Source organism: Lissotriton vulgaris, chromosome 11 (assembly GCF_964263255.1).
Source record: "Lissotriton vulgaris chromosome 11, aLisVul1.2, whole genome shotgun sequence".
In the NCBI taxonomy this organism is placed as follows: domain Eukaryota; kingdom Metazoa; phylum Chordata; class Amphibia; order Caudata; family Salamandridae; genus Lissotriton; species Lissotriton vulgaris.
In genome coordinates, this window is record NC_141699.1 from 803,231,740 (window position 1) to 803,257,174 (window position 25,435).

The following is a 25,435-nucleotide window of genomic DNA, read 5'->3' on the forward strand; positions in this document are numbered from 1 at the left end:
TTACCGCCATAAGTGCGCTGGGGATGCTCAGACGAGGGTCACTGGCACTCCACACCACTGGAGTCAAGCTAGCCGGGCTGATGAGAGGTGTTACCTCGAATCCGGTCCTCGGATGCTTGATTCCGTTCTGGGAAGGACATGGCTTTTGTAGTTCGGACTGGACTTTTCCCATGGGGCACAGGGTCAGAGCTGATTTGCATATCGCCATTGTCTAACCCAGGGTGGTGTGGAGTGCAAAAAAACGATGGATTTGGGCCCAGATCTTTGGACTGGGGTGAATGTGTGACATTGATCCACATTCTGTCCATCACCTGTTTTGTTTGCAATTACCGCCATAAGTGCGCTGGGGATGCTCAGACGTGGCTCCCAGGCACTCCACACCACTGGAGTCAAGCTAGCCGGGCTGATGAGAGGTCTTACCTCGAAACCGGTCCGGTCCTCTGATGCTTGATTCCCTTCTGGGAAGGACATGGCTTATGTAGTTCGGACTGGACTGTTCCCATGGGGCAAAGGGTCAGAGCTGATTTGCATATCGCCATTGTCTAACCCAGGGTGGTGTGGAGTGCAAAAAAACGATGGATTTGGGCGCAGATCTTTGGACTGGGGTGAATGTGTGACATTGAACCACATTCTGTCCATCACCTGTTTTGTTTGCAATTACCGCCATAAGTGCGCTGGGGATGCTCAGACGTGGGTCCCAGGCACTCCACACCACTGGAGTCAAGCTAGCCGGCTGATGAGAGGTGTTACCTCGAAACCGGTCCGGTCCTCGGATGATTGATTCCGTTCTGGGAAGGACATGGCTTTTGTAGTTCGGACTGGACTGTTCCCATGGGGCACAGGGTCAGAGCTGATTTGCATATCGCCATTGTCTAACCCAGGGTGGTGTGGAGTGCAAAAAAACGATGGATTTGGGCCCAGATCTTTGGACTGGGGTGAATGTGTTACATTGATCCACATTCTGTCCATCACCTGTTTTGTTTGCAATTACCGCCATAAGTGCGCTGGGGATGCTCAGACGTGGGTCACAGGCACTCCACACCACTGGAGTCAAGCTAGCCGGGCTGATGAGAGGTGTTACCTCGAATCCGGTCCTCGGATGCTTGATTCCGTTCTGGGAAGGGCATGGCTTTTGTAGTTCAGACTGGACTGTTCCCATGGGGCACAGGGTCAGAGCTGATTTGCATATTACCATTGTCTAACCCAGGGTGGTGTGGAGTGCAAAAAAACAATGGATTTGGGCCCAGATCTTTGGACTGGGGTGAATGTGTGACATTGATCCACATTCTGTCCATCACCTGTTTTGTTTGCAATTACCGCCATAAGTGCGCTGGGGATGCTCAGACGTGGGTCCCAGGCACTACACACCACTGGAGTCAAGCTAGCCGGGCTGATGAGAGGTGTTACCTCGAAACCGGTCCGGTCCTCTGATGCTTGATTCCATTCTGGGAAGGACATGGCTTTTGTAGTTCGGACTGGACTGTTCCCATGGGGCACAGGGTCAGAGCTGATTTGCATATCGCCATTGTCTAACCCAGGGTGGTGTGGAGTGCAAAAAAACGATGGATTTGGGCCCAGATCTTTGGACTGGTGTGAATGTGTGACATTGATCCACATTCTGTCCATCACCTGTTTTGTTTGCAATTACCACCATAAGTGCGCTGGGGATGCTCAGACGTGGGTCCCATGCACTCCACACCACTGGAGTCAAGCTAGCCGGGCTGATGAGAGGTGTTACCTCGAAACCGGTCCGGTCCTCGGATGCTTGATTCCCTTCTGGGAAGGACTTAGCTTTTGTAGTTCGGACTGGACTGTTCCCATGGGGCACAGGGTCAGAGCTGATTTGCATATCACCATTGTCTAACCCAGGATGGTGTGGAGTGCAAAAAAACGATGGATTTGGGCCCAGATCTTTGGACTGGTGTGAATGTGTGACATTGATCCACATTCTGTCCATCACCTGTTTTGTTTGCAATTACCACCATAAGTGCGCTGGGGATGCTCAGACGTGGGTCCCATGCACTCCACACCACTGGAGTCAAGCTAGCCGGGCTGATGAGAGGTGTTACCTCGAAACCGGTCCGGTCCTCGGATGCTTGATTCCCTTCTGGGAAGGACTTGGCTTTTGTAGTTCGGACTGGACTGTTCCCATGGGGCACAGGGTCAGAGCTGATTTGCATATCGCCATTGTCTAACCCAGGATGGTGTGGAGTGCAAAAAAACGATGGATTTGGGCCCAGATCTTTGGACTAGGGTGAATGTGTGACATTGATCCACATTCTGTCCATCACCTGTTTTGTTTGCAATTACCGCCATAAGTGCGCTGGGGATGCTCAGACGTGGGTCCCAGGCACTCCACACCACTGGAGTCAAGCTAGCCGGGCTGATGAGAGGTGTTACCTCGAAACCGGTCCGGTCCTCGGATGCTTGATTCCGTTCTGGGAAGGACATGGCTTTTGTAGTTCGGACTGGACTGTTCCCATGGGGCACAGGGTCAGAGCTGATTTGCATATCGCCATTGTCTAACCCAGGGTGGTGTGGAGTGCAAAAAAACTATGGATTTGGGCCCAGATCTTTGGACTGGGGTGAATGTGTGACATTGATCCACATTCTGTCCATCACCTGTTTTGTTTGCAATTACCGCCATAAGTGCGCTGGGGATGCACAGACGAGGGTCACAGGCACTCCACACCACTGGAGTCAAGCTAGCCGGGCTGATGAGAGGTGTTACCTCGAATCCGGTCCTCGGATGCTTGATTCCGTTCTGGGAAGGACATGGCTTTTGTAGTTCGGACTGGACTGTTCCCATGGGGCACAGGGTCAGAGCTGATTTGCATATCGCCATTGTCTAACCCAGGGTGGTGTGGAGTGCAAAAAAACGATGGATTTGGGCCCAGATCTTTGGACTGGGGTGAATGTGTGACATTGATCCACATTCTGTCCATCACCTGTTTTGTTTGCAATACCGCCATAAGTGCGCTGGGGATGCTCAGACGTGGCTCCCAGGCACTCCACACCACTGGAGTCAAGCTAGCCGGGCTGATGAGAGGTCTTACCTCGAAACCGGTCCGGTCCTCTGATGCTTGATTCCGTTCTGGGAAGGACATGGCTTTTGTAGTTCGGACTGGACTGTTCCCATGGGGCACAGGGTCAGAGCTGATTTGCATATCGCAATTGTCTAACCCAGGGTGGTGTGGAGTGCAAAAAAACGATGGATTTGGGCCCAGATCTTTGGACTGGGGTGAATGTGTGACATTGATCCACATTCTGTCCATCACCTGTTTTGTTTGCAATTACCGCCATAAGTGCGCTGGGGATGCTCAGACGTGGGTCCCAGGCACTCCACACCACTGGAGTCAAGCTAGCCGGGCTGATGAGAGGTGTTACCTTGAAACCGGTCCGGTCCTCGGATGCTTGATTCCGTTCTGGGAAGGACATGGCTTTTGTAGTTCGGACTGGACTGTTCCCATGGGGCAGAGGGTCAGAGCTGATTTGCATATCGCCATTGTCTAACCCAGGGTGGTGTGGAGTGCAAAAAAACGATGGATTTGGGCCCAGATCTTTGGACTGGGGTGAATGTGTGACATTGAACCACATTCTGTCCATCACCTGTTTTGTTTGCAATTACCGCCATAAGTGCGCTGGGGATGCTCAGACGTGGGTCCCAGGCACTCCACACCACTGGAGTCAAGCCAGCCGGGCTGATGAGAGGTGTTACCTCGAAACCGGTCCGGTCCTCGGATGATTGATTCCGTTCTGGGAAGGACATGGCTTTTGTAGTTCGGACTGGACTGTTCCCATGGGGCACAGGGTCAGAGCTGATTTGCATATCGCCATTGTCTAACCCAGGGTGGTGTGGAGTGCAAAAAAACGATGGATTTGGGCCCAGATCTTTGGACTGGGGTGAATGTGTTACATTGATCCACATTCTGTCCATCACCTGTTTTGTTTGCAATTACCGCCATAAGTGCGCTGGGGATGCTCAGACGTGGGTCACAGGCACTCCACACCACTGGAGTCAAGCTAGCCGGGCTGATGAGAGGTGTTACCTCGAATCCGGTCCTCGGATGCTTGATTCCGTTCTGGGAAGGACATGGCTTTTGTAGTTCGGACTGGACTGTTCCCATGGGGCACAGGGTCAGAGCTGATTTGCATATCACCATTGTCTAACGCAGGGTGGTGTGGAGTGCAAAAAAACAATGGATTTGGGCCCAGATTTTTGGACTGGGGTGAATGTGTGACATTGATCCACATTCTGTCCATCACCTGTTTTGTTTGCAATTACCGCCATAAGTGCGCTGGGGATGCTCAGACGTGGGTCCCAGGCACTACACACCACTGGAGTCAAGCTAGCCGGGCTGATGAGAGGTGTTACCTCGAAACCGGTCCGGTCCTCTGATGCTTGATTCCGTTCTGGGAAGGACATGGCTTTTGTAGTTCGGACTGGACTGTTCCCATGGGGCACAGGGTCAGAGCTGATTTGCATATCGCCATTGTCTAACCCAGGGTGGTGTGGAGTGCAAAAAAACGATGGATTTGGGCCCAGATCTTTAGACTGGGGTCAATGTGTGACATTGATCCACATTCTGTCCATCACCTGTTTTGTTTGCAATTACCGCCATAAGTGCGCTGGGGATGCTCAGACGTGGGTCCCAGGCACTCCACACCACTGGAGTCAAGCTAGCCGGGCTGATGAGAGGTGTTACCTCGAAACCGGTCCGGTCCTCGGATGCTTGATTCCGTTCTGGGAAGGACATGGCTTTTGTAGTTCGGACTGGACTGTTACCATGGGGCACAGGGTCAGAGCTGATTTGCATATCGCCATTGTCTAACCCAGGGTGGTGTGGAGTGCAAAAAAACCGATGGATTTGGGCCCAGATCTTTGGACTGGGGTGAATGTGTGACATTGATCCACATTCTGTCCATCACCTGTTTTGTTTGCAATTACCGCCATAAGTGCGCTGGGGATGCTCAGACGTGGGTCCCAGGCACTCCACACCACTGGAGTCAAGCTAGCCGGGCTGATGAGAGGTGTTACCTCGAAACCGGTCCGGTCCTCGGATGCTTGATTCCGTTCTGAGAAGGACATGGCTTATGTAGTTCGGACTGGACTGTTCCCATGGGGCACAGGGTCAGAGCTGATTTGCATATCGCCATTGTCTAACCCAGGGTGGTGTGGAGTGCAAAAAAACGATGGATTTGGGCCCAGATCTTTGGACTGGGGTGAATGTGTGACATTGATCCACATTCCTTCCATCACCTGTTTTGTTTGCAATTACCGCCATAAGTGCGCTGGGGATGCTCAGACGTGGGTCCCAAGCACTCCACACCACTGGAGTCAAGCTAGCCGGGCTGATGAGAGGTGTTACCTCGAAACCGGTCCGGTCCTCGGATGCTTGATTCCGTTCTGGGAGGACATGGCTTTTGTAGTTCGGACTGGACTGTTCCCATGGGGCACAGGGTCAGAGCTGATTTGCATATCGCCATTGTCTAACCCAGGGTGGTGTGGAGTGCAAAAAAACGATGGATTTGGGCCCAGATCTTTGGACTGGGGTGAATGTGTGACATTGATCCACATTCTGTCCATCACCTGTTTTGTTTGCACTAAGTGCTGAGCAGCTGTGGAGACAATGGGGCCAACACATTGGAGCCCCGTGGGCTCTGAGCACAAACTGCCCCATGGTAGCCTCGCTGGGCTCAAGAACACAATGTGGGGCAAGGTGGGAGTGGCCCGCTGCCTTCCGGGGCCGCTCTACCACTCAGGAAAATGACCCTTTGGAGCCTCTCAGGGCTCGTAGAAAAGATATTTCACCAAGAGCCTCTTGGGCTCCAAATACAAAGTGGCCCCAAATGTGGGAGTCCCCCTCCTGGGGACTCGATATCGCAAATGCCCCCTGAGCCTCTCGTGGGCTCTACAGATGTAACTGGGGCCCCAGGAGAGCCTCACAGGCTCTAAGTGAGCAAATGCCGGTGGTGACTGGAGCCTCGTGGGCTCGAAGGAAAGAATGCCCACGTGGAGCCTTTTGGAGCTCCACACACACAATGCCCCCCACGTTGGAGTCCCACTCGGGGGACTAGAAGACAAGGATGCCCCCGGGATTGTTGGAGTCCCACTGGGGGACTCTGGATACACACTGCCCCCTTGAGCCTCAATGCAATCCCGGAGCCCCACTCACCAGTGACTGCGGGGCTCCTCTGGCTTTGCTCCGGTTGGGGTCCTTGCTGGCGGCTGGTGCCGGAGAGCTCCCGCTCCTTGGGGCTCTGTTTCTGCACTCCGGCTGCGCTCTCCGGGGCTCTTCCTCGCTCTTGGGAGCCCCGGGGGAGGAAGAGATGCCGGCTTCCCTTCTCGGCTGCAGGAACACGGGGTAGGCTCCCCCTGCTTCCTGCTTGTACTGCTTCCGGTCGTCCCGCTTGTCCCACCCCCGGCATGCCTGACTTCCTGTTCGGAGGCCCGCCAAAGACAGCGCAGGGTAGGGAGGTGGGCACAGCGCCTCCTAATCGAGCTCCGGGCCGGCGGCAGTGACTTCTTCTGGGCAAAAGAGGGGTGGGCAACCTCGAAATCAATAATAAATCTGGGTGGTCACCCGTTAAAGTAACAAATCAGCCCCAGGTCCCTGGCAGGGTGGGCACCCGTCAGGGGCATAAGACGGCACCAAGGCAGGGGGGATCCCTACGCCGGGGACTCCCTCTGCGGGACGGTCGCGGCTCCGTGCTGCAATTAAAAAGCAAAAGCGCTCCCTGGAAGGTGAAACACAGCGCTTCCCAGATGCTGTAAGGAGGAATAAAGTGCCCCCAAAGCACTGCAGGGCAAAGTCAGGGAAAAAGTTCCGAAAGAAAGCAAACAGTCCTTCAGGAGGTGGGGGGGGCAAGGCTGGGCCCAGAGCCAGCTCACAGGGTCCTCCTAGGCAGGGAGGCAATCCCCAGTGGCGGTCCTCCTGGCGCCCAGCAGCAGCAGCCCCCCTCAAGAATAGGATCCAGGAAGAGAACCTTTTGTAAGAGGTCACAGCCTCTTTTTATACAGTAAATCCCTTTGTCTCAGGCTACAGGGTGGGGGCAGCTGGTTTTGAGCACTTTGTTTTCCTCAGCCACCCTTTCCATTCACTAGGCAGGCTAGGGTCATTAGACGCACCACAGGGGGTGGAGCCAGCATTGTGTGGGGAAAGCCCAGCCCTATTCAGGTCCCAGGTTTACTCCTCCCTCACATCACTCATGCTAATCTTAACACTCACCACCGGGGAAGACCCATCATGACTCATGGAGCCAGGCTCACCAGCCAGCTCCAGCCAATCACAAGCCAGAAACAAATTACACAAACATGCCAACTTCTAGAAGTGGCACTTCCACATTAGGCACAATCACGCCGCATACATCATTGCGCAGCATTTAATCACATGAGTCCGCACATACCAAACTCGAGCTTGCACTCCCCACGCATAAGGAACTACCAGGGACACATACATTCCCCATGCATTCCTATGGGAGGGCAGGCCAATGTCACCACATGCACTCAGAGTGCGCACGCACTTTCCACTGGGACACAATGAAAGTGCGCAGAAGCCAAAAATCACTACCACTAGGTCACGATGAAAAGCAAAAAGTTCAGGGGTGAACCTGCCAGAAGGGCCAAGTCCAACAATAGCCAATTAAACCTTCTCACACACAAACACATAAACATCCCTATACAAAACAGGATCAGAATACCTGAACAGCTATATTTACTTTCACTAACCCACAAGACAGCTATGCTCTGCCTCGTTCCCACCCACACACGCTCCCCCATTCACAAAAGAAAAACTGGAGGTCCTTCATTTTCCTACATTGCACCCAAGACATGGAGTGACCTTCCTCAACACAACAGAGCGTCCTCCTCACTTTTTTAGTTCCACAAGAAGCTAGAGACCCGACTCTTCATGTAAGCACCTTGGAAACCACACACCTGCCTAAACTCCTGAATACCCTGTCAGGTGATTAGTGCTCTATACAAATCAACATAACATAACAGCATATTCATGTATCTCACTCCTGCCCTCTTTATTTTGGGCAATTATTTTGAGGTTGTGTGGGTCCGGACTAACAGGGATCTGCATCTGAAAGTAAGCCTGCTGGCCTCCTTCGTGCCACACCCTCATCTCCCCTGAAAGGATATCTGTATGTAGTGAGATGTTACTGTGTGTGGGTATACAAGGAAAGAATGCCCATGCTTTTTAAAATTTACTAAAAACTTTCTCATACTTTTTGTTAAAAAACAACAATCCCTAGACACTTAATACCAGATTTGAGTAGCCTCTGGCTGAATGTGAAGGGGCATCAGGACTCCTGTGGTGTGACCAAGGGTGGGATAGAGAGCAAAGGAAACAAACCTTCTCACCAGGGTTCCTGCTACCTGTAATAAATGTAAATGTGTTCAATTGGTTAATCACCAAATGTAAAGGCAGCTTGGGAGCCTGTATAGACTTCAATTGATGATGTCACCGTAAGCTACTGGGTGACAAAGATTTACTCTTTTTGAGAGGTAATACAATGGGGTTATAAGCTGAGTTCTGCCATGCATGTGTTAATGGACATTTATAAAAATGCTTGGCACGAGGTAAAGTCTGATTATTACTGAAAATATATACTTTGAAAGCACTTGTTTTACCTTAAAAACTAAGGGGTCCATTACAATTGAGGGTGGACTTTGTCTGCCCCCCACCATAATGGTACACATGACTGACTACCAGAGGTGCGGCGGTTCCGCCATGGCAATTAGGATGCCTCCGCCATGATGGTGGTGGCATCCCACATATATTGCATTGTGGTGGGCGGTGCTGTAAGTAGCACCCGCCACAACGCAATATATGCATGTGCCTACCACCTTGTCCATTGCAATGCTGGGGGGTACCATAGGTACACCCCAAGTGCAGCCCCGTACCCACCTGGGGGCTCGCAACGACCCACCAAAGCGAAATGTGCATGCCTTTCCATGGCGGAGTCTCTGCCAAGGAAAGGCATTGTAAATGCCACATACTAATATGGATGGAGGTGCCTGCTAGGCACCACCACCTTATTAAGGGCCTTTTCCACCCGATTGGGAATCCGACCGGCAGAAAAGCGGCAGACTGTCTTTCCGTCCGCCGTGGAGCCCCTCTCAATCATAATGTGGTGGGGTGATATGGGGCCATCTGGCGGGCGGATCGCCACCGGCGGTGGAGATCCGCCCACCATCCTAATGGGGGACTAAATAATTTTGTGACACCCATCTTACACTGTATGCAGTATGACTGGCATGTTTGTAGTGTTTTCTGTCACAGGTTGAGATCTCCTAGCATTCTAAATATACAAGTGTGTGTTCACCACTGCAGTAGGCAGGATTCAGTTCTGTGGCTCTCTGATCACACAAACAGCCATATGTTGTGTCACATCAACCAACTGTGGTTTCGTATTGTAAAACTGTGGACTTGCCACTGATCAATTTAACTTCCATTTATTTTTCATTTAAGATGTGTTTGTTATTTTATATGCAAAATGTACTCATTATTTTGTTCTTTGTAGCCATATTATCACCTTGCCACCACACCCGCAGACCAATCCCCCCATCACTCAAGATCAAAGTTCCCCTTTCTGTAAATGCAGATAGCCTGGAAACGCGACAGACAAACAAAGTTGCACTTCTAGGTCTTAATTGTTTATAAGCACTAGCAGAGGAATTTCTATGCCAACTGAGAATACAGCTGCAACTCGCCAGGGGGCACGCCCCATGGTTTGAAGACCTTTGTTTTGAAGTCATGGCAGTTTCATGAGAGGTGCTTGTACTAGCTTTCTTGTAAAGTAAGTTTCACCTGCAGCATACAGAGTAGAACAACAGTTTATCTTTCACTAGGTGGTTGGTTCTTTTTGGCATTTATATTGCACTGTGTGCCACTTGCCAAAGAGCGAGCATAATGCAGGGAACAACAGAGAGAGGGAGAGTCAGTACAGAGCGGTGAGCTACATGAAACCCACCACAATCCCTGCCAGTACCATAGGACCCTGAGTTTTAGGGTAACAAACCAAATGATATAACCAGGCCACTGAATGTGAAGGTTTAAAGCTTAGATCCACATATCTATGCATTGCTCATGCTCCCCCAGTAGCTTATGGTGCGGGCCGAGAAGGCACAGGCTGAGCTTAGAGTGTCCGCGAGGAAAGCCTTCCGAGGGACTGCCAGAGCATGGAGGCAAAAGGCCGCGAAAGGAGCCGGGAGCCAGAGAAAACGTGGGCAGGCTATTGGTTGGCAGAGTTTGAACCCCCCAATTAGAGTGAGGCACCTGGGGTGAGGGCAGGATAAAGGAAAGGGGACAAGGGACAGAAAGGCCTAACTTGGCCTCTCATCGTTAGTACCTCTTTGTCAGGACCTCTTTGGTTGGACTCCTGATACGCGGGCAGCACCATTGCACTCATTGGTTGCTGACTTCATCCTCAACCGGGAGCCCTTAGGAAATTCAGTTCTATCAGCGGCAGTCTGATTGTGGATATGATCATCGGCAGCATCATGGAGGCATCAAAGAGTGGAGGCATTGGCGGTGGCAAATCCGCAGTTGGGACGTGACCCAGTGGACTTGTGAGTCCGTTGAGCGAGCTTGAAGGACTCAACCCATCACAATCAAGTTCAGAGGGCAGCCTGCATGTTGACGAGTCAACCACAGAAGGTTGTTGCGCCCCTATGGAGGGCATGTCTCTGATGAGTTTGAGGCACCGAAAGATGGGCTGGATCTGCCTGTTGCAAGAATGTTGCATACATTACTAGTATGTACATGAGTGAACCAATGACAGGTGGTGCCTATAGAAACAGGTGGTGACTTTCATTTGAAAAACCATTCAGTGATGTGTGCAATTATTGTTAAAACACAATAAGAAGAACTAAGAGCTGTGGTGGTTGGGTGTCTACAGTGAGCTATGGTGGTGATACAAGCCCCTGTGGAGTGTACATAAAAACAGCAGACAATTAGTTTAGGACTCACCTAATGGTTTAAAGAATCCAGGCATTAACAGTACCCGGCAGTCTACACACCAGGCTTGCACTCCCATGTAAGTAGAGCTAATCATGGAGGGCTGGTTGCAATCAAATAAAAACAGGTAAAAACATGTAAAAACATAGTAATCAGCTGTCACAGACTCCTTCTTAGTGTGCTTTCTACGGTTATTGAAGAAGCATGACCTTTGCTTTTGTTAAATAAAAATATATATTGAAACTTTCTCATGTAGATAACAGTGGCTACCTTTGTGTCTGATAAGGGGGAAATTCCATTGTGCAAATTGAGTCCTTAACATTACTACCAACCCCTTGTATGTGTGTTAGAAGGCGGTACTTATAGCCTCTTTGGAACTACACCTGCATTGTTGCTAGCCCCTTGTATGTGCAGTGTGTTTAAGGCAGTGCTTATAGCCTCCTCTGCACCACACAGGCATGTAGGTTATGCATCCGCTTAAGTGATTAAAGTGTCTTTGTACACTGCGAAGGAGATTATTGTATCCTCATTGCGGTTCTGAAGTGGCTAATACAGACCGAGTTATGCCCTCGTTGCGCCCTACAATTATATGTATGTAACAGGACGTCTATGCGCTGGTTTAAGCCTATGAAGGTTCTCATTGTGGTGTGAGAGCCTCTCCCAGTCAAGGTGCTTTGGCGCTACAATTCGTTAAAGACAGGACAAGGTGTTCTTGCGCTCTAGTCTGCTAAAAAACAGTATGACAGCGCCACATGTATTTAAAAAGGGGGCGGACAACAGGTAAAAACCGCATACACCCGCTACGTGCTAACTTAAGTGCCTTATGAACACTACCTTCCATCACACAGGCGCACCTTCGTAAGCGTGCTCCGTTGGAAATAGGTCGTAAGCTGTTAGGCGGCACTACTCCCAATACCAGTTACATCCCTAAAAAGCAACGGTATTTAAGACTACAATCACAACAGCATGCTCCGTCGTTACTCACATTTTAGAAGTCCTGTGTGGAGCTTGGTGACCTACCCACACTACCGGGTCCGGGAGGTGCCGGCGTATCGGGCGGCCATCATTAAATGTAACCTGGAGTGTCATGTGATCAGCGGCATGTGCTGTATGCCCGGTAACGGTGTAATGTGAAGGTGTCTCCGGTGGCCATTTCTGAGTGGAGTATGAACCTATAATGTTCATATAACTGCGGGGCTGGGAAAAGTTTAGGAAAGCAATGAGTTGGTGTATTAGAGATCTCGCAATCAAATTACAGGCATATCGAAAATGTTAACCTAATGCCAGTGCTTCAATGGCAGATAGGGCCAGATGTAGGAAGCCAAATACTGGTCGGTAACGGCCTAAAATCGGTAAAATTGGCCGTTACCGACCGGTATAGCGAGAAAGAGATGTAGGTGACAAAAAAATACTGAATCGGTAAATATGAATCGGAAAAATACCGACTCGGTATTTACCGAGTACATATTTACCGATTCGTAATTTACCGATACGAAAATTACAGAGTCCTTATTTACCGAATCGGTGAATAAGAAATCGGAAAACATGGCCATCGAGATGTAGGAAAGGCCAAAAATATCGAATTCATTGAAATTCGGTATTTAAGAGTCGGTATTTACCATGGACTGAAAGCTGGTGGTAACCATGTGCATGCTATAAAAAAGGGCCAAAAATGCAACAGTGTTGTCAAAATGGCGGCACTCTATGTGATTGTGAGGAGGCGAAGGCTACAGGCTGCAGGTTTGAGGGTATGGCAAAGGGAGGAGCAGGTGTACAGGCAGAGGATCACTCTGTTCCAATTGACTGAGCCTGAGATACTCCAGAGGTACAGGCTGCACCCCACTACCATCATGGACCTAATAAGGGACCTCCACCCATACCTGGATCATCCAACACCCAGGGCCCACGCCATCCCTCCCCATGTCCAGGTGCTCTGTAGCATACACCTGCTTGCCTCTGGGAGCTACCAGAGTGTGATAGCTTCAGTAGGAGGTGTATCCCTGAGCTGTCTGTCCCGTTTTATCAGGAAGTTCCTGGATGTCATGACACAGAGAATGGGACATTACATACAGTTCCCTGACACACCTGCGGAACTTGCCAAAACTAAAACAGACTTCTATGGACTGGCACACTTCCCGCATGTGATAGGCTGCATTGATGGCACCCATATTCTCCTATGCCCACCTGCAGCCACCGAACACATATACAGAAACCGTAAGTCTACGCACTCCATCAACGTGCAGGTGATATGCAATGCAGGGAACATCATCACCGACATAGTTGCCAAATTCCCAGGGAGCACGCACGACTTCTACATATTCCAGAACAGCGGAATATACACACGGCTACTGAATGGAGATTTTGGAGATGGATATCTGCTAGGTAAAAATGTTGTACACACCCTGAAATGGATCTCAGCTAAATGTGAAATATGAATGTAACTCATGTACCTCTCGTTCTCTCCCAGGTGACAGTGCATATGCCCTGCGTTCCTTTGTGCTGACACCGTACCTCAACCCAACCAACGGAGCAGAAAGGCGATACAATGTGGCACACAGGTCCACCCGCAACGTAGTGGAGAGAACCTTTGGACTCCTGAAGAGCAGGTTCCGTTGCCTCCACAAAAGTGGAGATGCGCGACAGTACACCCCCATCCTGTGTTGCAAAATAATAGTCACCTGTGCCATTTTGCACAATCTTGCTACCAAGGAAGGCACAGAGGTGGAGTTGACACATCATGAGAACATAGATGACGACCAAGAACATGCAGAGCCCCAGGCAACAGGACCAGCCGCACTAGATGGTAGATGGAGACGGACAGAAATAACACGACGATATTTCTATGTAAGGTATGACACATACACAGGTATACTTCATGACATGAGGAGTTTAATCAGCACTACATCATCATTGTCACATCTGAAGAGGATCCATGAATGTACGTCAATGTCACTGGCTGCACATTCTCAGTTTCCGTCACTGTGTGCAGTTGAGTCTGTCTCCCGCATAGGTCAGTGCTTGCGTCCTCGTACTACATTGCGGGATTTTGGTGCCTGTACTTCAGATTCCCTGCTGGTGCCTGACTCCGCATGGCTGTGCCTGCCGCTCCTGCGCACCTCCGGTACAGGTGTACTGGAGCCACTCCTGCTGGTTGACCCCTGAGTCTCCTCCACACCCGTGTCACCAGCATTGCCTGTGTTGGAGTTCAACATCTGCTCTATCGCAGAGGTCACTCTACCCATGCCCCGTGTTAAGTCTGTGCAGCAGTGCACTATTGCTTCCTGCATTGAAATGGAGCGTCTGCAGAGGAGTGCTGTATTGGTTGCGAACCTATTCATGGCCTTTGTCTGTTGGCGCATGTACTGTCGTTCCCTGGCACGCTGGAGATGATCCCTGTCCAACTTGTCGGAGAGAACTCCCATGTATGTTGAGATGTCTGTGATCCCTTGTGCAATCTGCTCCAGGCTAGATGCCATTTGGCTTATGCCCTTGTCCATGTTGGACATTTTGGTGTTCATACAGCGAACCTGCCTATGCATGGCTTGCAGTGATTTGGCCTGCTGGCGTTGTACTTTCACCATCGTGCCCTCCAGGCCACAGAAGACGCTCTCCCCTTCCTGGCCCTCCCCACCCTCACGTGCCCTCCTGCCAAGGACACTGGTGCGCGCTGCGCCTGCTGCAATAGTTGGTCTTGGCCTGTCAGCCACTGGTGCACTCTTTTGGGGGACATCTTCCTCATTCTCTGATTCAGAGGTCTGCAGGATCCTCGTTGGGGCTCTGCATGGCTACTTTCCCCTCCCGTCATGGACCCTCTGGACATTGCACTGGGTGTGTTTGTGAGGTCAGGAGATCCAAACAACAGAGGGGACATTGGGACTAGGCATGGGCGGAAAATCCGTTCCGCTCGCGGATTTTGCGGATTTTCGGGAAATCCGCAATCCGCGAGATTTGCGAATTTCCTGAAAAATCCGCAAATCCGCGAGCAGCGGATTTTGCTCGCACTGCTCGCACTGTTCGCGTGAGTTCGCGCCCCGCGAATAAGTGCGAAATTGCAGAAATACGATTTTAGCAAAACTGAAAGTAACTACTTACCAGGTTCAAAAGTTCAGGCTCATCACATTAGTAGCCATTTCCTGTAGTGCTTCCTGAGGGGCCCCTCCAGAGTTCAGTTGCCAGTTGCAACTATTATGTGACCCTGCTCTGAACCTCAGAATAGTTACACATATGCCACAAAGGTCCTGAATTACAGCTAAGGGAGACAAGCAGGAGCCAGGCTGGAAGTTAAAATCCATTAATCAGCCCCTAATTCATTATTGTCAGTTGGGGCAGGGCAGGTGTTGTAACTAATTTTGCAACAATGAAAGCACTTAGCAAGTGCAAAAGATCACTAATCAGGGCGCACTAAGGAAGCAGGTGCCAGCTAAAAAAATATTCTGTGACACATTAATCAGCCCCAAATTAATTCAGGTCACTTGAGGCAGGGAAGGTGTGCTTTGCTTTGCCAAAAATAATGTACACTGGACAACCAGAGGGTGTGGTGATGAAACAGAGGGTGGCATGGGTGGGCCAGAGGGTGGCATGAGTAGTCAGAGAGTGGCAGTGGTGACAGAGAGTGGCAGTGATGAAGAAGAGTGTCCCAAACAGGTTGGACACGTAGAAACAACAAGTTCGCAAAACTTGCAACCCGACAGGTAAGTTCGCAAATTGCGAAATTGTAAAAACCCTCGCGAACTGGCAGAAACACGGGCGAACACAAAAAAAAAAAAAATCCGCAAATTCGCGGGAATTCGCGGATTTTGCGGATTGCGAGTTTGCAAATCCGCAAATTCGCGGATTGCCAATCCGCAAAATCCGCTCATGCCTAATTGGGACAGGTGTAGTGGGTGGGTCTGGAGATGAGTGCTCCTGGGTGGGATTGTTTCCTCCTTCTCTTGCGCTGTGACAACTTTTCCTCTTTTCTTTCTCCCCTCTTTTAGTTGGTGCTGTCCTCTCCTCCCTCGGTGGTGCTGAACTGCGTGACGACTCTCCTGTGGAATCAAATTGACATAGGGTCAATGTTGTTGTTTGTCTGTGTGTGGTTCTTAATTAAATAGTCTGCACACCTTTGCACAGTCCACATTGCTTGTTTGGTGATGTGTGTGGCATGCCTTGCTGGGTCATGTGTGGTGTACTTTGCATCTATGTATACATGACTACGTCTATCATGATGCATTGCTGCCAAAAAGTCTGAGCTCTTCTGCAGTGTGATGTGTGTACACAGTGGGGTACAGGGTTGGGTTGCTGGGGGTGGATGTGGGAACATGCCTCTTACCTTGTTTCTTGGCTGCTTTGGCTGTGCTATCCAGGTCTCCTATCCCATGGATGCATTCTGGCTCCATGGTGGTTTCCACTAGCTCCTCTATTGGTGTCAGTTTAGGTGCTTTGCTCCTGCCACCTCCAGTCACACCAGCATCGTTTTTCTGTGCAGCAATTTTCTTCTTTGTCACGATTCGCAGGTCATACCACCTCTTTTTGATGACACCAATGGCATTGACTTTGGCCTGAATAGCTATCCAAATGTTCCTCTTCACAGTCTCTGCAACATGCAGAGACTGTCTCCCAAATATTTGGCTTAGTGGCTTACTATTTCATCCACAGCCACCTGTAGTTCCTCTGAGCTGAACTTTATCTTCCTTTTCCTCTCACCACCATCCTTTTGGCCTTCCTGTGCCTCCATTATGCCACTCTGCTTGCCTGTGGATGCTCTGCTCCTCTCTCCTCTGAAGAATTGTTTGTTCTGTTGGTTTCCACCTGCATGGGTGTGGCCACTCCCAGGTACTGGGGTGGGGTGCTTCACTCTCATTGGTTGGATTCACAGGGCCTTGGTTGTGGGGTGTGTAGGCTGTCCCTGATTGGTTGGCAGGCTCACATGGCGTGTTTCAAACTCCCGATTCGGTAATTACCGAATCAGTAAATTCCGATTCAGTAAAATCCGATTCGGATTTTTCCGATTCAGAGAATCCCATTCATTCCTATGGGACATGTGGCCCATAGGGATGCTTAGGTTTCACCTACTCGGAATTTACCGAATCGGATTATTCCGATTCGGTAATTACCGATTTGGGGTACCGAGCCATACCGATTCGGTAACTTTTACCGATTTTTTACCTACATACCATTTACCAATTCAGGAATACCGATTCGGTATGAGTCGGTATTTGTGAATCGGTAAATGGAAATTACCTACATCTGGCCCATAGTGTTAAGTCAAGTGGTTATAAGGAAAGTAATTAGCTGATGTATTGTTAAATTCCTCATAGATCAAAATCCCACGTGTCAGGCACACAAAAAATGTCAATCTTAAGCCAGTGTGTTAGTCGGCATGTGATCTTGAGTCAAAAAAGTTCATTAACGAAGGTGGATGTACATTGTATTGGTGGCTAGTCATCCTACCCTGCAGTGATGAGTGACACCAAGTGTGGGCTGGCACAGATGGGTATTTGCCGTGTTGGTTGGTTGGCATTCTAGGCAATCACATTCCTTATAAGCAGGAGCATTAAATGCAACATTGCATAGATATGAATTCAACATCAAAACGTCTCCTGTGCATAGGGATCATCCACATAACACAACATAGGTATGAATAGCATACCAGAAACATGCACAGCATTTCCCAAGCAATGGCACTCTAAAAGGAACAGTCCCCTGGCAAGGGTTAACTCAAGCACAGTTCATCCCTAGCCAAAGCAGTCTTGTGCCCACTTCAGGAGGCCTCTAAACAATTTCATTCTTACTTTAGCCCTTCAGGGCCTACAGGGCCATTGCAGGGTTAAGTAGGGCATACAGGGCCCAGTTGCAGTCTCCTGAGGGAAGGGGCGGTCATGGGGCTGCCTCTCTGATGTTCTGAGGCTCCTCGGCAGCCCTGCTATCTCCGGTTGCCTCTGACTTCCCCCAGGGGGGAGTTACCTTTGTCTTTGGCCTCGGCGAGGCCCTCACTGCTCGGTCCTTCTCTGGGGCAGATCGGTGGCTGTCGCTCTCCTGGGAGCTCCCATGCCGGTGTTCCAGGTTGGTCCCGGGCCTCTCGATGCTTCCTCCAGCCCGGGGACCAATGAGGACTTGGCTGGAGAGTACGCAGCACCAAGAGCCAATTAGGGCGTGTCTGGTAGAGGGCACGGCCGATGACGTGGCCAGTGCCCCAAAGCGGTACAAAAGGGGGTGGTGATGGACAGAGCATCTGAATCAATCAAACACTCACACCCAGTCAAAAGATCTGGGTTCAATCCATCACCGTTCTTAAGCCCACTCTGCCACCCCAGTTCAGACATGGATATATGCAAATCAGTCTGACCCTGTGCCTCATGGGAACAGTCCGGCCCGAACTGCCAAGCCATGTCTTCCCTGGACCGGAAACAAGATTCCGAGGACCGGTTTCTGGCAATCCAGCCGTCTTCAGCCCGACTTGCTTGAATCCAGTGGCAAAGTGAGAAAGGGACTCACGTCTGAGCATACCCTGCCACACTTATGGCGGCCAAAAGCGGTACAAAAGGGGGTGGTGATGGACACGTGCTTGTTGTGGTCTCCCCATTTTGGATAGTTCCAAAGAAGGAGGTAGGAAAATACCGGCGTATTCATCACATGTCATACCCAAGGGGTGAGTCAGTCAATGATGGGCTGGACCCAAGGAGCCGTTCGGTCTTGTATGCCACGTTGGATGAAGCAGTGGAAAAAGCAAAGCAATAGGTAAAGAGGTGTTAGTAGCCACAACAGACATCAAGGCTGCATTTTGCCTCCTGCGAGAACACCCTGACAACTACCACTTGCATGAGTTTCAACTAGGCAATGCATACTACTTTGACAAATGCCTCCCCATAGGGTGCACCATCTCCTGAGCATACCTTGAGGCCTTTAGCAGTTACCTTGAGGGGGAGGTAGGGACACACCATCCAACGGGTGTGAATACATTACTTGGACAACTTCTTGTTCATTGGGATGCCAGGTACCGCAGAATGTGCAGGACTCCTGAGTAGCCTCATTGAGCTGGTGCAAGAAATAGGCATGGCACTAGTAGAAGAAAAGACAGAGGGGCCAACACCACAGCTAGTTTTTCTGGGAATTGAGCTGGATACAGTGGAAGGAGTATGTAGGCTCCCCAAGGGGAAGTTGGAGGAACTCTGCAAGATAATACAGAGGCTCCAAAATACGAAGGTGAGATGGGGAGGTTCAGCAGCTACTGAGGAAACTTAATGTCACCAACCAGGTGATCCTGGCTTGATGACCTTTTGCTTGGTGCCTGTCTTGGCTAACCAAAGCATTAACAAAAAAGCATCACAGGGTGTGGCTCCCGCAGGGGGGTGAAGGGGGACCTGGGGCAACGGGACGCATACTTAGCCAGCTTTAACGGGACTCTGATGTGGCGTGAGTCATGGGTGATGGCTAAACAAATGGAACTATTCACAGACACTGCAGGAAGAGAGGTCCTTGGGGCAATACTGAGCACTGCCTGAATGACAGCACTGTAGCCTGGGGCCTGACATGAATCAGGAGTCACAAAAAGCATCACCTTGCTCGAACTATTTCCCATCATCGGAGCATTCACAATTTGGGAGAAAAAACTTGCAAACAGGCATATCACTCTGTGGATGGACAACCAGGCAGTTGTGCAGGCAGTGAACTCAGAGATGGCCAAATGTTCACAGATGGTGTGGCTTTTAAGGCATTTGGTGGGGTGCCAACAGAGGAATAACATAGCAATTAAGGCTAGGTATGCATCCATGGTGTGAGAATTAAATAGCTGATGCATTGTCACGTCATCAATGGCGCACATTCCAAGAGCTGGCACCTCACACAGGGCAGATTATAACACCCATGCCCAAACAGATGTAGAGCATGGTGGAGCTGACCTAAAGATGCTGTTGTAAGAGGCAGCAAAAAGATATTGTAAGTCTTGGGAGGTTTTCCAACAAGTGAGAAGCGCAGAGGGCACAGTTCAGTTACAAGCGAGGATGCGAAAAGATTCATACAGTGGGCATTCTAGGGAGGGAGAAGTAAGGCTTAGCTGCAGGCACACCTCAGTGCAGTGGCAAACTATGCAAAGCTAGCCACAGGGATTGACTCAGCAAGTTCCTAATACTGTAGGACAGCAATGAAGGGATGGGAAAGGTTGCAACCAAAGCACAAGGACTGCAGATGGCAATCGTGTTCCTTCTAATGGTACAACTTCTGGAAGTGCTCCCTAACATCTGCGGGCAGGACCACACGGTGGTGCTGTTCATAGCAGCAGTCATCTTGACATTTTTGGGGCATTCTATGTAAGTGAGCTGGTAGACCCCTCCAGAAACAACCCAGGGACAGTCTGCATATGGGGGAGGACGTCCGCATGGGTGAAGGGTACATGACAGTGTACTTGCGGCAATCAAAAACAGATCAGGAAAGGAAATGGAGGAACTCAAGGTTGGACTGCCTAGAGAAAAAGGCATGTTGCCCGGTTTGCCTCATGGAGGGTGTTAAAAGCTGGAGTCCCAGTCCCACACAGCTGTCACCAAATGCAAGACCCGGAACTCCTCACTCAATGTTAGGCCAGGTAAGGACAAGGATTGAGGTAACCTTCTCACTCCCTTAGTAGCTTGGCACGAGCAGCCAGGCCTATCTCCAAGGCACAAGTGTACAGTATGTGCAACCACACTCACAGCAACCCACTGGTGATACCACAAATGGACTCCACACAAGTTTGATAAAACAAGTATAAACTTATATAAAAAGATATACAACCACATGATACAAAAGCAAACATATAATAAAGGGTAATATTTGTTCCGGCTGGCTGGTAGTTTCAAATCCCAACCACTGCTTTCTAATGCTATGCTGGTCGTAATGCTAGAATCACACACATTGCAATGGACAAACAATAGCGCACTGCGCAGGGAAGAGGGAAAAAGGGAAACTGCACATGGACATACCACATAGATTATATTTACCTAGAATGGTGCAAAGACCAACCCTGGAAACAGGATGGGACAAAGAAGAAGGGCTCCTGAGTAAATCAGTTGTCAACAGGACAGGACAGCTGCAGATCAGGACTGGTAACCTCAACTAAGTGCAATGCCAGCGTCGCACCCCTCTCTGGCTACACTCGGATCCCGACTGGGTAATCGATCTCCTCCCTCAAAGAAATCCCGGATTCTTCTGTCAGAGTGCTCAACCAGCCCTCTGCTCTCGATTCTCCTTCAGCATACATTGGATCAGTGACAGGTCTGTGACAAGTCGGACAATCTAACTGACTGAGCCTACCTTAGTTATAAAATTTCCAGGGCAATGTGTCACACCACAATGTTGCAAATTCGTGCATTCCCTTTATTTGATTGGTCAGAAAGACAAGGCTGGGTCATCACATCATACCAGTATGAGATCATTTCAATTTTATGTAATTGATCAATGTTGTCGTCCACAATTTACTTTCCCATGGATTTTATTACACCCAGCAATATTATTTAATTTAGCATACAATATTAAAACTAATTTGCAAGTTGTCTTCCTTTTGCAGGTAACAGGGTCATCTTCCCAGGCGCATTGCAGAGAAGACGGTTATTGGCAGGAGTTCAATGCCACCGCTCGAGGTCTCTCACGGCTCTCGACACATGTGCAGAGGGAATTCATTATGGCGTTACAAGTCACCCTCAGGCCCAAATACGAGCTAGTAATAAAGTCATAGAGAGACACGTTAGAAGGCGAAAATAAATGAATGCACTGTATACCATTATTTCTACTCTAACCCCATTACTTTATTTTACCTATAGCATTAATAGTTAAGTAGGACAAACACAGTTTAGTTCAAGCAGGAGCATGTGCATCAGTGTGTGAGACATGAAGCGGCAATCTTTAATACTAGTGCGCAGCTGCAAGAATTCCCACCAAGCGAAAGATATGTCATACCATGTAGATGTGGCAGAAGCATGCGCAAAAAAGTTCCAGCGTTTTCGGTGGCCATTTTACTTCACTTGGGTTACTGTTAGTACAAGACATACGCAAGCTTCTCCTAAATACTAGAAATGTTGTGTAATGCAATTTTTAATAATACAAAACATATTGGTTAATAATTTTTCACCTTTCAAATTTCGAGAGGGCTGAATCCAAGCAAGTTTCTATATATATGAAACCTTTCTCCATCAGGGGGAGCCGGCAAACGGCCAGCTTGGGATCTGCAGTAGACGGTCACAGCACTTGCAGCCTGGGTCAGGCCTAACGGCCACCCGCTCAGTTATCGGTAGCAAGGGAAGCCTGAAAGCTGCAAGCACTATACACCATAAAGTGGTGCCTTCACACTAAGGGGGGCTGTTTGTGCTGGAAGAAGAAAGGAACGAAGATATCCGAATGTGATGTTTTTAATAGATGTGATATTGTGTGAAATCGTGGAGCATATTACTGATGCTGTTTAAGTTTTATGTTTTCAAATAAACTGCGCCCGTAATGCACCAACTAAGACTCTGTCTCTGATTACCCATGGGGTAAGTTGGTGCCTGCGGAAGGCCGTAAGCCGAGGGTGTCGTACAACTGGGAGGGGTTATGCCTGTCTTAACGTCCTTCGCGGTCGGCTGAACCAGGATGAGGTTCTGTAATTCTCGAGTCTGACTCCATTTTGTTCTGTGCCACCATTTTGTGTTACCCTCATGTAGGCCTGTGAAGGTAGCCTGGCGAATAAAGTGGCCTGGCCTTCTTAGTTCATGTATACATTCTTTTTGACTCTGAAATGAATTGTAAGAAACTGACCTCTTCACCTGAAACTGACCTCGCAAAGCCAATTTCCTTGATCGATCTTTGTCTGAGATTGCCAATCAATGTTCAGGACATTGTTAACTTTTAGTTTTCTTGCACATGCCTTATCTTGTTCAGCATCTGTTACCGTTTCTTTTTGATGTTTCTTCATTACATGGGTTATGCTTTCAATTATAGGTTTGTCCGGCTTGTGGAGATTGAATTTGGGACATTCCTAATAATTAACTTTTGGGTTGGGATACTGTAAATTGAGTTTTTGTTATGTGACACTTTGTTTGAAAATGTACCTTATTGGCTAGAATTTTGTGCAGTGGGTGTACATTTATAATGTGAATATTGGGTATAAAAGGGGACGTCTCGCCTTAGTAAAATGAGCAGTCTCCTGAGAATTTACACTGTGATGTATTTCTAGTATCACAGTTACTAGCTGCAGCTAATAAACTTGGTCTCTGATGCCATCCAGAAATATTCCGTGTCTCTGTATACCAAGACAGGTGAACTCGAAGATCTTAGGTGTGCCCCTGACGCCGCGGGGTTAAATCCCGGTTCTTTAACTGGCGCCCAACGTGGGGCGACTTCAGCTGTACTGGTCCAAGCCCGAAGATTGTGAGGAGCTCCGTGAGGGAATTCTGGAGGACAGCCGCCACTTCATCGACCCTTGCATGTCGACCGAAGGTTTTCTTTCTGCGAGGCTTCCCCTTTCCGACGGCTGCGAAGGACTGCTGCCCTGACTGTCGCCCTGTCTTGGAACCTCTTGTGATGATTTGTAAGGTGAGACGTTAGATGGTCTTCTGGTGGCGTGACAGACATTTTGGTTAAGTATAAGTGGGTCAGTCCCACGACTTTGTTTTGTTTCTTGGTTTTGATTCGGCCATTGCAATAGTCGAAGCCGAGGGGTTCGTATATTTGCGAGTGTATCATGTTTGATAACCCCTTGAAGTTTGAAGCAAGACTAGTGAGCTAAAAGATGTCTGGTTTTAGCAAATTTAGGAAATGTTTTTTTTGTAGTTGTGAATAGGGATTACCGATTGGAGGACTCGTGTCTGATACCTCCGGTTGGAGCTCCAACTTATGAGCTCTATTCAAAGCATGGTGTAGGTCCTATTACCTTTAATGAAGTATGGGTCCATTATACAAGGAAAGATGGTGTTTTACGATGGCCCCAACATGGTAGTTTTGAATCAGATGTTTTAGATAACTTAGAAGTTGTGCTATTTAAGAAGAAAGCCCGGCCAGCGATGTTTGACTCTTTCTGCCTTTGGCGTAAGGTAGCCAAACAGTGAGAAATTAAGCAAGCTAATAGAGATAGGAAGGAAAGAAAAATATCGGTAATGCAAGCTGCTAGGCAGTTTAAGGAAGATGAAGAAGATCATGCGATTGAAGTGTCAGATAGACAACATTGCATGGCCATTGACAAATGTTACCCGGCTTTGCCACCTCCCCTTTCAAATGTGACTGAAGACCCTGAAAAGGATCCTTTGATGTCACATTTACTGAGATTACCACCCCCTTATGTGCAGGGTGCTACTGCACCTCCGTTACCTCCAGTTGTTGCACCCCTTGTTGTCGTTCAACCCCCTGTTGTCGTTCAGCCACCCGTTGCTTCACAGGTGGTTCTTCCTCCCCAGGCGCAGCCCCCTCCAGGGTCGCCAGCCTTGCCACCAGCCTTGCCTCAAACTCCTTTGCCTTACACTCCTTTATCTTTGACTTCTCTTATTTCTGTCCCTACGTCTGTGTCACCTCAAAACACTTTGTCTCCTGTCCTCATGTCAACTTCTTCTCCTTCTGCTCAGCAACGAATGACTGAGACTGTCACTAGTGTTTTGTCTCCTTTCTTTGGGTCACTGAATATGACCCCTGTTTCTGAACGTAAGCAAAGACGTAGTCAGCTCCCTGGTCCTGAAGAGCAGGCAGTGTTAGATCTCCTTGCTCGTAGATGGGTTTCGAATACCTCCAAGTACAGTCCACAAGTGGTTATGGATATCTTCCTACAGTGGGAGGCACCAAAACAAAGGTATGTTTTTGATGTAATGTGTACCTTCCTTCGTCATGAGTGGGAAGATAATGAGTTGGGTTCAATTCCACTGGAATTGCTTAATGTTCAGTCTGAATTTGCTCAAGGGACGATAGTGGGTTCCGATGTTGAGGAAGCGGTTGAGACACTACTCACTTTTAGGTCTAGACTTCCACCTCAGTCATTGTTTGAACCTGACCCTTCTATTAGGAGAAAAGTGAAGCAGTATCCTATGAGAGAGGTTCCCCCTGTATGGAGAGAGGCGGTTGTGGCTGATGCCGCTCATGGTATTGCGACTGCACCGGCTCATTTTCAGCGAGTGTGGGTGCATGTCCCTTGGAAGAGAGCTGAGGTCCTGGCTCTTAAGCAGACCTTGCCTGCCCCCCATAAAAATCCTGCTGGTTATTATAAGGAGTTGTCTCAGACAGTTGATGCGTGTGTTATGAATTTAGCTGACATAGATATGTTGATGGGTAATGTAGTTCCTCAACCCTTGTGGGCGAAGATCCGTCACGAGGATCACGCGCCAGAGTTAGGAGATACTTAGGTTAATATTACTGCTGCAGATGGTCAGCAGGTAGGAGGTACCAAACCTGAACCCTTAGTTGCAGAACTACCTGATAGGATTATTAATTTAATGAAAACTATGATGCCTCCTCTGCGGGTGAATTGGGACAAGTTAGCGTTGATAGAGCGCGCAGTTCTC